The sequence below is a fragment of the Penaeus monodon genome, chromosome 15 (genome assembly GCF_015228065.2).
Source record: "Penaeus monodon isolate SGIC_2016 chromosome 15, NSTDA_Pmon_1, whole genome shotgun sequence".
In the NCBI taxonomy this organism is placed as follows: domain Eukaryota; kingdom Metazoa; phylum Arthropoda; class Malacostraca; order Decapoda; family Penaeidae; genus Penaeus; species Penaeus monodon.
Genome location: NC_051400.1, coordinates 29,297,542 through 29,297,838, shown reverse-complemented (window position 1 = coordinate 29,297,838; position 297 = coordinate 29,297,542).

The window sequence follows — 297 nt, the reverse complement described above, 5'->3', positions numbered from 1 at the left end:
AAACTTCATTAACCACATAGTTTCTATTCATGGCCAGGTATATAAGTTGAAAATAGATTAATAAGTTGGTGCATTGATTAAATAAACCAACCTATTATCAAGCTATGTTTGACTGATTGGGTGTCATATGTTCTAATAGGACATTTTGGGGGGGAAATATGATGAAAGTCAAAACATACCTGATTAAGGAACGACCTTGTTTCGTAGTTTGCAATATTACCTGAAGGAGAATATTCTACGTCACATAATTTAACTTCATCGGAGTCACCAACTGATAGAAGTTTTATATTGCACTTA